Source organism: Tenrec ecaudatus, chromosome 2 (assembly GCF_050624435.1).
Source record: "Tenrec ecaudatus isolate mTenEca1 chromosome 2, mTenEca1.hap1, whole genome shotgun sequence".
Taxonomy (NCBI): Eukaryota; Metazoa; Chordata; class Mammalia; order Afrosoricida; family Tenrecidae; genus Tenrec; species Tenrec ecaudatus.
The window spans coordinates 58,457,942-58,470,472 of record NC_134531.1 but is presented as its reverse complement, the minus strand read 5'-3'; positions in this window follow the sequence as shown (position 1 = coordinate 58,470,472).

The window sequence follows — 12,531 nt, the reverse complement described above, 5'->3', positions numbered from 1 at the left end:
ATGGTCTCAACAAGTATGTCTACGGAGAGCATTTGGTTTTTGAAGGTATAATGATATAGAAACCCAGAAACCATCGATTTGGTCAAATTCATGTACGAAGCATGTAAGTAGGTGAGCAAGGAAGTATAGCAGTGTTTTAGGGGAAATAAAAGGATGAATAAAGGAAGATGAGAAAGAATAGCTAATTAGGAGAGCAAGAAAAGTAAGTTTTTAGTGAAAACAGCTCATTTGTTGCTAACAATAGCTTGGAGATTCAAATCCATCCGGAGGCATCTCAGAAGAAAAAGGTCTAGTGACCTACTCAGGGGGTAGGTGGGTGGAGGGGAATCAACCAATGAAACTCTATGGAGCACAGCTTTACTGTGGCACATATGATATTGTCAAGAATTGGAATTGCTTTGTGGGTAATTAGTACTGGTTTAGTGTCCCTGAAAGAAATAAAATGAATTTCAAGCAGGCAGAAGTTGTCATGCTGCAGAGTAGTAAGATAAAGATGGAAGCATCCAGTAGCTATGTCAATCCTGAGACCATTATAAACTCTAGGCTCAGAAAGTATCCATGGAATAGTGGGGCAGAAGACGTGTGGCAAAACACAGAAATTAGTGGGAAGGGAAGTAAAGTGAGAAGATAAAGAAATATGGAGTAAATTTCAGTTGTTTTAGAATTTAAATACTTAAATGTTTCTTAATTGTATTTGAAGGAGTAGAGAACCCTGAGGTTATGGGTCCATCCTGCATAGGAAGAGGAAAGGTTAGATGTACAGGGAGGAGCATTTGTGACATAGACAGTTAAATCCTTGAGATGTGGAATAGCTGATGATGTAGTAGTTAGTAGCCAGTGGTTAGATGGACAGGGTGGGAGAAAGACTGGGCTTTCTACTCCCATAAACAGTTACAGACCCAGAACCCCACTGGGAGTCATTGTGAGTCAGTATTGACTCAATGACAGTGAGTTTGAGTTTTGCGATGGAGACCCAGGGGAGATCAAGAGCCAAAAAGGGATGAATGATTATTGCCTGTTGGAGGGGAGAAAAATATAGGTATGTCGTTGTTAAGAGCCCTCAAGACAGTTCCAAGTCATAATGATCATATAGAAAACAGGCTTGCACAGTGCTCACAGTTTGAGCCCATTGTTGCAGCCACTGTGTCAACCCATCCTGTTGAAAGTCTCCCTCTTCTTCATTGCCCTCTACTTTACCAAGCACGATGTCCTTTTCCAGGGATGGCTTCTTCTGAAGCAGATAAACTCAAAGAACTTAGAAGCCGGTTTAAGACACACAGTTCCATGGGAGGAATTTAGACTCCCTACCCAGATTCTCACCCACAGGGAATGCAGCACAACCATGCTGACATCCCCTTTCCAACACACCATTGGAATTCCCTCTTTGGCACTGGCTGGAGCTCTGCACCCCTACCAAAGCAGGCAAGCACATGAACTTAGAAACTGGACTCAGACGCAGAGCAATTTAGACTTCCCAGCCAGAATATCACCCATGGGGAATATTGCACAACCATGATGAGATTCCCTTTTCCCCGTGTGTTAGTCCAGGTAGTCTAGAGAGAAACAAATTCATAGACACTCATATGTGTATGAGAAAGAGGTTTCTATATGAGAGCAATTGAATATAGAGAAAACATCCCAGCCCAGTACAGATCAAGTCCATAAGTTCAATATTAACCCATATGTCTGATACCAATCTATAAAGTCCTCTTCAGATTCACGAAATACATGAAATGATACCAAATGCAGGAGGATCAGAGGCCTGGATCACAGGCCTGTGAGTTAGAAATCTTGTGGATCCAGTGGTGGTGTAAGCATCTCAGCACTGGCAGGGGTCTCTATGTGGCTTTTCTGTCTCCAGAGGTCTGGTTGCATCAGGGTAGGTCCATGTGGCTTCTCCAGCTGCCAGAGCACAGCACCAGGATCTCCATGAGCCTCCTTCAGTTCCCAGGGCATGGGGTCTATCAATGTAGTGTCATGTATCTTGTCAGTAGAGCATCTCCAAAGGAGTGAGCTGAGAGTGTGTGTCTCCTGCCTCCAAGGAGGAAATATATGAGTTCCCAGAATTCTCAGGAGGCCTTTCCCACACAGAGGCCTCATTGGCTATGACCTGATTGACAGACTAGACTTCACCCTTTCACTCTTAATCCTCTTAAGTCCCAAATTGACACCAGATGATGTAACAACCACCCTCTTCAAAATTGAAATTCTGCTCTAGCTCTGGCTGGAACTCTACCACCCTACCAAAGCAGTCAAACTCAGGGAAGTAAGAAGCTGAACACATACCAGGGACCATGAGAGCAATTCAGACTTCCCACCCAGATTCTTGCCCATTGGAGTACAGCGGAACCTTGCTGAGCTTCCCCTCACCCCAGCTTGCCCAGTGCCTCCCTTGCTGCTCACGACCAGACTGGAGCTGCTGCTCTTGAACACTGCCTTCTACCAGTCTGCGCCCAGGTCCCCGGAGTAGCTACCTCACCCCACACCCTATGAGGTCTGTAAGCAGCAGCCCACTCTGCTTGCAATTGGCCGGCTCAGCACCATCCTTGTTGCCTGAGATTTCCCTGCCGAAGCTGCCTGAGAAAGCCACCTACACTGCCCTCCAAATAGATAACTGTGGCTGTCTAGGGAGAGAGTCAACCCAAGTGAGGCGAAGAAGCAGCTGCAACAGTGCAGCTGGCTCCAGGTAGTCTTTAGAATCATTCCTACTAACCCCTGAGAAAAATCAGAGGATTCCTGGATTCCCAGGAGAATGTCACTGAGCTCCACAAAAAGGCACGTAGACAACAACCCATGTCAGCAGCCATTACAAAAGAGCAAGAGAAACAAAATGCAATATCCAGGGAGTACCTGAACCTAGCAACATACATAGAAGAAAACTTTGGACTGCCACAGAAACAAATTTTCAGAATGCTGCTTAGAATCATACAAGATATGAGGGACTCAATACAGAAAAAGGACTAAAAAATATTGAGTCTGCTTATTGAGGGAAATACAAGAGTTAAGGGAAAATGAAGCAAAAATAAAGCAAATAGTAAAAGACCTTACCACCAGGCTGGAAGAGGCAGAGAATTGTATCAATGACCTCAAAAATAGTCCAGTAGAATTCATCCAACTTGAAAGACAAACAAGCAAATCAAAAAAGCTGAAGAAAAACAGAACAATAAGCAATGCTTTGAAGAGAAATGATATTTCAATAACTAGAATACCAGAGCAAGACATAAAGGGGAAAAATCAACAACCACAACAGCAAGAGAATTCCTGGAAGAAAACTCCCCCCATTTAATGAAGGAGAATCAGACAGTCATCCAGGAAGCAAAGAGGACATCAATTAGATTTAACCCCAAGAACACTTCAAGTCCTACAGTAGTCAAATTTATCCAACTTTGAGCAAAAGGAGAAAATCATAAGGGCAGCTAGAGGAGAAAAATACAGTCACCTATAAGGGTATTTAGAAAATAATATGCTCAGACTTATCAGTAGAGACCATGAAGAAGAGGAGAGAATGGAATAGCATCCTCCAAATGTTGAAGGAGAATAATGACAACCCAAGAATCCCCTATCCTGTCAACCTCTCCATCACAATAGATGGAGAGGGAAGTGTTTTTCCAGATCAGGAAAAATTTAGAGAATACATAATTTTTTAATTAAAAAAACACACCAAAATCAACAACAATCACAACCAAAAAAACCCCCCAAAACTACAAAAATTATTTTGCAACTCCCTTTGGTCAGAAGACATAAACACAGAGCACAAACATGAGACCAGTGCATAATGTAACGCTATCCAGAACTCAGAGCACTAAAAGCAATTCCCAAGACATCTTTGACCCAGTGGTGAAAAGAAGGCAAAAATTAATTCCCCATAAATACATAACACACTGCTAAGGAAGGAGGGAGGAAAATATCTATCACAAAAGATATGAGATGACAGCAAAGAATCCACAGATGGATGTAATAACCCTGATTGCCAATGGTCTGCATTCCCCCATCAAAAGACAAAGTCTAGCAAACTGGGTTAGGAAAAAACCCCCAGTAATTTGTTGTCTACAAGAGATACATCTCAAGCTCACAGACAAAAACAGGTTGAGGATGAAAGGTTGGCATATATCAAGCTAATAGGAATCTAAAAAAAGCAGGATTCAAAATTCTAATCTCTGACAAAATCAACTTCAAGGTATAGGATATAATAAGAGATACAAATGGGCATTATATAATGCTTAAGGGATCAGTATACCAAGATCTAGTTAACATAAGAAACATGTGCACAACTGTGTTCCTGTGTTAGGGTTCTCTAGCGAGACAAAACCAGATTGCTAATAATTTTATATATATTTATATTTATAAAGATATATATATAACACAAGAAATGAACTGTTAAATTATATGCAGATAGATAGATATATAATACAAGAAATGAACAGTTAAATTATAAAGCAGTACAATGGCTCAATGCAGCTCACTCCCATGAGAGAGTTATGAGATACTGGCAGCCCTTCAAGTCTTGAGGGTTGCCAGGTAGTCTTCTGTAGAGAGAGCTAGGCTATCCCAGTACAGGCAGCAAACAGCAAGGCAGGTCACCAACTGTCAGTCAGGTCACCAACAGTCAGTCCCCAGCTCAAGGGATGTAAATTCCAATCATGTGGTCTTAAAGGGACCTCAACTTACAGCAACACAGTCCACAGGCTAGGCATCCCAAAGGTAGTGTAGCCTGTAAATTGAGGCACAGAACAAGCAAGGCAGCTGCACACTGGTCCGATGATCAAAGAGTAAGAGACAAGCAAGGCAAGACTCGCTGAGCCATTTAGCTCTCCGCCCTTCAATTAATCCCACGTGTGTTTATTGGCCAGGCTGGCACAATAAACTAATTATCTCAGCACCCAATAAGAGACCCACGAAATACATTAATCAAGGAAGAAACTCAACAAGGAGGCTACAGAACTAAACTCTACAATTAGACAACACAACCTGAATCGAGCTCAACTCGAGTCAGAGCTCTCCACCCAAATGCCAAAAATTCAAATTCTTTTCAAGTTTATATGGCACAGATTCTAAAATAGACCACATGCTGGGACGCAAGTCAAGTTTGAGCAAATTAAAACATATAGAGGTCACTCAGGCATCTCTCTCTGACCACTATGCCACAAAGCTGGGAATCAACAAAGGAAAGATAAAAAAACAAGGGCAAATACTTGGAGGATGAATAACTTACTTCTTCAAAAAGGAGTGGGTATTGGCTCAAATTAGAGACAAAATTAGGGCGTTTCTAGATACCAGGCAGAATGAGAATGCAGCATACCAAAATCTATGGGATACAGCACAGGCAGTTATCAGAGGAAGCTTGATAGCAATAGATGCACATATGAAGAAAGATGAGAGACTTGTGGTGGATACCATGTCACAAAATCTTTAGCAGTTTGAAGAGTCAACAGAATAGTCCTTCTAATAGCAAAATAAAAGAAATTATGAAAATCAGGGAGGAGATAAAGAGTGGGAAACCAAAAACTATGAAGAAAATTAACTCAAAAAGTTGGTTCTTCAAAGGGATTAACAGAATTGACGAACTGTTGGCAAACCTAACAAAAGATAGGAAGGAGAAGTCGTCAATATCCAGGGATGAAACGAGAAATTCCAAAGGACTCTGACACAATTAAAAGGCTATTTACACCGTCGTGTGAAGTATTTTACTCCAATGAATACAACAATGTGAAAGACATAGACAAATATCTGGAAAAACAAACTCTGCAGATTATCTCATGTAGACATCAAGAACTTCATCAGACACATAGAAAGAACAGAAATAGATAAGGTTGTCAAGGAACTACCAACTGAAAAAAGCCCTGGCCCAGATGGCTTCACAGGAAAATTCCACTAAGTGTTCTCAGAGGAGATGACACCAATTCTACCCAAGCTCTTTCAGAACACAGAAGATGGGAGACTTCAAAACACCTTTTCTGAAATTAGTGTAACACTGATACAAAAAAAATCAGGCAAGAATAGAGAACAACAGGCCAATATCTCTAGATGCAAAAATCCTTAACAAAATCTTGGTTAATAGAATACAACTGTATAAAATGAATAATTCATCATGACCAAGTGGGATGTATACCAGGGATACGGAGTTGGTTCAACATTTAAAAAACCATCAGCATTATCCACCACATTGAAAAGAAAAAGGACAAGAACCACATGATAATATCAATAGATACAGAAAATCATTTGACAACATTCAAAACCTTGTCCTAATTAAAACACTCCAGAAGAAAGGGGTGGAAAGAAATTTTCTCAATATGATTAAAACTACATATGAAAAGTCAACAGCCAGCATTACAAATAATGGAGAAAAGACAAAAACATTCCCACTGAAAAAAGGAACAGTTAAGGATGTCCCTTGTCCCCACTTTTATTTACCATCATCCTGGAGGCCAAAGCTAATCACTTAAGGCAACAAAAGAATATCAAATATATACATCTGAGTAAAGAAGAAGTGAAATTAATGCTATTTGCAGATGATATGATTTTAAGTATTGAGAACCTCAAAGATTCCACAACAGGAGTGCTGGATATGATAGAGGAATATGGTTTAGGGTCAGGATACAAGACAAACAAGCAGAAGTAAATTGGATTGCTGTATATTACTGATGGGATTACAGAAAAAGAGATCAAGAAGGTAGTACTCTTCACAAGAGCCAAGCATAAATTGAAATATCTAGGGATATACTTAACCAAGAAAACAAAAGATCAGTATGAGGAAAACTACCGAACATTATTACAAGAAATCAAAAGAGAGCTACACAAATGGCAACATATTCAATGCTCATGGATTGGTAGAATCAATATTGTAAAGATGTCAATCCTATCCAAGGCACTATATACGTTCAATGTAATCCCAATACAAATACCAGCATCATTTTTCAAAGAAATAGAAAAACTGACTACCAACTTCATATGGAAGGGAAGAAACCCAGAATTGGCAAAGACCTCCTCCATAAGAATAAAGTGGGTGGGCTTGGATTACTTGACTTAAATTTTATTATAGAGTCACAGTAGTCAAAACAGCATGGTACTGGTATAATGATAGATACTCAGAGCAATGGATAAGAACAGAAAATCCAGAAATAAAAACAGAATGCAGGCAGCAGATCTTTATAAGGTCTCCTCCAAAATCAAATGGGAAACAGATGCCTTTTTTTAACAAATGGTGATGGAAAAACTGGAAATCAACCTGCAGAAAAATGAACCAAGACCCGAACACAAGGACAAATTCAAGGTGGATCACACCTCTAGGTAAAACCCAAAACTATCAGAATCATCAATGAAGAAATTGGGACAAAACTAAGAACCTTAGTGCAGTGAATACATGGATGGGTGTGTTAGTCTGGGTAGACGAGAGAAATAAATTCATGGACACCCATGTAGGTATAAGAAAGAGCTTTGTATACAAGAGCAATTGAACATTGAGAAAGCATCCCAGCCCAGTCCAGATTAAGTGCATAAGTCTGCTATTAGCCCATATGTCCAATACCAATCTATAAATTCCTCTTCAGACTCATGAAACACATGCAATAATGCCAAATGCAGGACAATCAAAGGCCAATGGGTGGAAAGTCTTGTTGAGTCAGTGGCCGTGTAAGCATCTCAGCGCTGGCAAGGGCCTCCACGTGGCTTCTCCAGCTCCAAGGCTCTGGCTGCCATCAGCCTGTCTCCATGTGGCTGTCAGTAGAGAGTCTCTCAGGGATTGAGTAAGTGTCCCACCTCCAGCGAGCTATTTATCTCCGTCATGCCTCCAAATGAGTTCATCAAGCTCCGGCCTGATTGAGAGGCTAAACTCCATCCTTTCACTCAATCTAGACAACAGTTAGACTGGGAATTATTTGTATGGTCTTTTTTTCCCCTTTGGGTGTCTATCTAGATAAGATAGACAGGATAAGCAATTCCAAGGAGACAGCAACGGGACCGATGGTTCTGGGGGCTGGGGTGGGGGAAGGAGAGTAGGAGGTAGGAGGAGTTGAGGGAGAGGCCAATAATGACAGGGACAGAGGCATAGCAAGGGATCTAAAATTGACAGTGACAAGGATATTGGTCTTTATGTATTCCATTTCATGTTTTGTGTTTGCTGCTATTTGTCCTCAATTTGAGCTGTGTTCTAATATCAAATGAAGGTCTCAAATATGTGACTCCTGTACTTTGAGGAGCCGTCTCTTCCTTGGTCATATTTTGAGTGGATTCATCTTGAAACGGTATATGAGACAATGTTCGGTATTATTTGTAAGGTTTCAGTGGGTAATCCCTCAGAAGTGAACAGATTATATCTTCTTTTAGTCTGCTCTTACGCCGAAAGCTTTCATGAAACCTGTTCACCTTGGGTAATAGCCCTGTTGATATTTGAAATATTAATGCCTTGGTGTTGGTATTTGAAATACTAGGGACTTAGCTTTTAGTATCACAGCAACATACACGACACCGTAGCACATACAGCAAACAGACAGACAGACAAGTGGTAGCAATATAGGTCTACTTATAGATTAATTTGTTGGGATGGAATGTAAAATCAACTGAGCTTGCTTAATCTTGCTTTTTTTTTCTACAAAGAGAAAATATGCTTTTCTGCTGACAATAAGAAAGAAACTAAAAAAGAAGGACTTAATTTTGAAAACTTTTTATAGAGGCCAATATCTGCAACAGCCACCAAGGTGAATAAAGGAGGAGACTATCTAGAGAGATGGAAAGTCAAGATTTTTAGTTGAAGAATGTATTTGTAGCTGAATGGAGGTACTAGCATCAGTGAACTTTAATTTGCATCTCAGACATCAAAAGAGGAAGCAGATGGGCTATGGAAAGGTTTAGAACATTTGGGATGGGTGGGAAAGCAGCAGGTAATGATATTTGAAAAAATAGTTTATGATACTATTCAATATGCATATCCTCTTTTGGGAAATCACTGGGTATATCTTGTATTTGAAGCATGGCACCATTTTCAATTTTCAGTCCTCAATACATTTTAATTTCTGAACTGGTTCTATAGTTTAACAAAGTAAAATTAGAAAGAGGGATATCATTACTGATAGTAGATGGATTTTGGCAGAAAGCAAAGAATACCAGAAAGATGTATACCTGAAAGATTTTATCTGTATTTACCTGCGTTTTATAAACTATGCAGAGGCATTCAACTTTGTGAATTATTACAAATTATGGATAACATTTTGAAGAATGGCAATTCCAAAACACTTTATTCTGCTCACGTGGAACCTGTGCATACCAAGAGACACTTCTTCAAATAAACAAAGAGATACTACATGGTTAGAATCCAGGAACGCTGTATGTCAGACTTGTATCCTTTCTTCATACTTATTTAATCTATATGTTGATCAAATAGCCTGAGAAGCTGGACTATACGAAGAAGGATGTGGCATCAGGACTGGAGGAAGATTCATGAACAACTTGCTACATGTAGATGCTTCCTAAAAATGAAGAGGTCTTGAAGGCCTGATTGATGAAGAATGACTATTACTGCCAGTATGGATTATAGCTCAACATAAAGAAAACAAGAATTCAATAAAACAATAAGCAACATCATGATCAACAGAGAAAATATCGAATTTGTCAAGGATTTCATTTTACTTGGATTCATAATCAATGTCTATGCAAGCAGCAGTCAAGAAATTAAGTGTGCAGCCAATGATATGAATTTTTGTTCTTTGATGCCTGTTAACTGATCCCTTCAGGACTACTCGATCACACAGGCTGGTGTGTTCTTCCATGTGGACTTTGTTGCTTCTGAGCTAGATGGCCGCTTGTTTATCTTCAAGCCTTTAAGACCCCAGTCACTATCTCTTTTGATAGCCGGGCACCATCAGCTTTCTTCACCACATTTACTTGTTCACCCACTTTGGCTTCAGCAGTTGTGTCGGGAGAGTGAGCATCATAGAGTGCCAATTTAATAAAAGAAAGTATTCATGCATTGAGGGAGTGTTTCAGTAGAGGCCCAAGGTCCTTCCGCCACCTTAATACTAAACCTATAAATGTAGACACTTAGATCTATTTCCCCATCCTCATATATATGTTTGCATGTACATGTCTTTGTCTAGACCTCCATAAATGCCCCTTGACTCCCAGCTCCTTCCTCCATCTCCCTTGACTTTCCTCCTGCCCCACTACCATGCTCCGTCCCCACCTGGGCTACAGCTATACCTCTTCTCTACGCAACCTTACCCTTGATCGTTCCCCACCAGGCCTGCCACTCCCCCCTCACTACCATTTTGGGTCCCATGTTGTTCACTTGTCCCTGTGTTTGTTGACACCACTTCCTTACCCCTTACCCCACCCCCACCCCAAATCCCCCGGAACTGTCTGTCCCATTGTTTTTCCTCCAGTTAGTTCATCCAGCCTGTCCTATTCAGACAGACCTGTGGAGACACTAACATGCACGAAAACAAGACAGAGGAAAACAAAGCAACACTATACAACCAGACAACAAAACAAAACAAAACAAAAAAACCACTGACAAAGAACAAAACAAAACACTTCACAAAAGAAAAGCTTGTAGTTCATTCAAGGATCGTTTGCTGGCCCTTAGGAGCGTTTTCCAGTCCAGTCTGTTGGGCACCACGCCCTGGCCCCAAAGTCCACTTTCAGCATTCCCTGGGGACCTTGCCACTCCATTCCCTTGCTGTTCCCCTGCACTCCCCCAGTGCTTTGCCTCGGTGTGGTGGGATCAGGTCAGGTGCAATTCCCACACTGTGTCTCCGGTGCTGTCCCCTGTATCGCCCTTAGTCACTGAGGGGCATCATGTCTCATAGTAGGGCCAGCCATGTTCTCTCTGTGGACTAGCTGCTCTACTCAGGAACATCATCCTCACGGCCTGGTGGGCCAGGCTGTGTTCCACTCTCTCCTCCTGCCCCTTGATCTGCTCCCGTGTGCTCTGATCAGATATGTCCATCTCCCGGAGCTGCAGAATCAATGTCGTCCTTTGAAACAAATTCTTTTCGGGGGAGGGGCAGGAATCCACTTAATTTTTGGTGCTGGGACCAGCCTCCCAGACCTCTGCATTGGTTCCCTACTCCACACCGGGATATTGCATTCACACCTTGCGGCACTGGTTTGAAGTCTGGTCCCACTTTCCCTGGGGAGATATAAACAATACCCTCCCCTTGGGTGGATTAGTGCCCCATGACCCCACTCCCCTTTTCTTCCTTGTATTCATCCTTTTGTTTTCCTTTCCCCACCTCCTCCACCATTGTCTACCATGTGCATCCCTGGTTTTGGTCTGGTCTCTGCCGTACTACACAGTCTTCACCCCAGAAATGTTTGTATACAGTAGCTTTTTCCCCTATGACACTTTTGCACTAAAAAAAATTTTTTTAATACTTACCTCAGCAGGCTCATGTTGTACTTGTCCTTTTGTGCCTGACAAACAAAAAATCATATCATTGGCTGCACACCTCCATGATAGGATCGCTGAAGACAAATGGGTGCACAAGCAAATGTGGCGAAGAAAGCTGATGGTGCCCGGCTATCAAAAGAGATAGTGTCTGGGGTCTTAAAGGCTTGAAGATAAACAAGTGACCATCTAGCTCAGAAGCAAAAAAGCCCACATGGAAGAAGCACACCAACCAGTGCGATCACGAGGTGCCAAAGGGACCAGGTATAAGGCATCATGCAAAAAAAAAAAGATATATGTATATATATATGTATGTGTGTGTATATATATATATATATGTATGTGTGTGTATATATATATATATTATACACACTATATTGAATGAAGGGGGAAGAGCAGAGTGGAGACCCAAGGCTCAAGTGTCGGCCACTGGAGATCCCCTCACAGAGGGGTTTAGGAGAGGAGATGTGTCAGTCAGGGTACGAGGTAGTACCGATGAAGAACACAGCTTTCCCCCAGATCCTGGATGCTTCCTCCCCACAACTACCATGATCTGAATTCTACCTTGCAGGACTGGATAGGTCAGAGGTTGTACACTGGTGCATATGGGGGCTGGCGGCACAGGCAATCCATGGTGGATGATACCTTCAGGACCAAGGGTGTGGGGGGCGATGCTGGGAGAGTGGAGGGTGAGTGGGTTGGAAATGGGGAACTGATTACAAGGATCCACATGTGACCTCCTACCTGCGAGATGGACGGCAGAGAAGGGGGTGGGGAGGGAGACCCCGGATAGGGCAAGATATGACAAAATAACAATGTATAAATTACCAAGGGCACATGAGGGAGGGGGAGCAGGGAGGGAGGTGGAAAAAAAAGAGGACCTGATGCAAAGGGCTTAAGTGGAGAGCAAATGCTTTGAGAATGATTGGGGCAGGGAATGTGCGGATGTGCTTTATACAATTGATGTATGTATATGTATGGATTGTGATAAGAGTTGTAAGAGCCCCTTATAAAATGTTTAAAAACAAACAAACAAACAAACAAACAAAAAAGAACAAAAGAAAAAGAAATTAAGTGAAGTTTTTCATTGGGCAAATGTGCTGTGCAGGATTTTTTTTCAAAGTGCTAAAAAGTAAGAGAAGTCATTTTGA